Here is a 226-nt window from a genome sequence, read left to right as displayed (position 1 = left end):
TGCATCGGTGATAAAGTCTGCTAGGCTGGGGAACATGTCGCAGTTCCCTCGACTGATGCGGCCATGCCAGAGGTCTAGACGTGCACTTTGTCCGCAAGGAGCAAAATGTGAGTTTCGCGGCCTTGCAAAGACAAGTTGAGGCCATTCGAGCGGTCAAATATATCGACCAAATAGGACAAAGATGCAAGCCACATAGTGTCATCCAGATGCTTCGCCAGATCTGATT

This window comes from Etheostoma cragini, unplaced genomic scaffold (genome assembly GCF_013103735.1).
Source record: "Etheostoma cragini isolate CJK2018 unplaced genomic scaffold, CSU_Ecrag_1.0 ScbMSFa_3055, whole genome shotgun sequence".
In the NCBI taxonomy this organism is placed as follows: Eukaryota; Metazoa; Chordata; class Actinopteri; order Perciformes; family Percidae; genus Etheostoma; species Etheostoma cragini.
Note: the sequence above shows the minus strand (reverse complement) of the source record.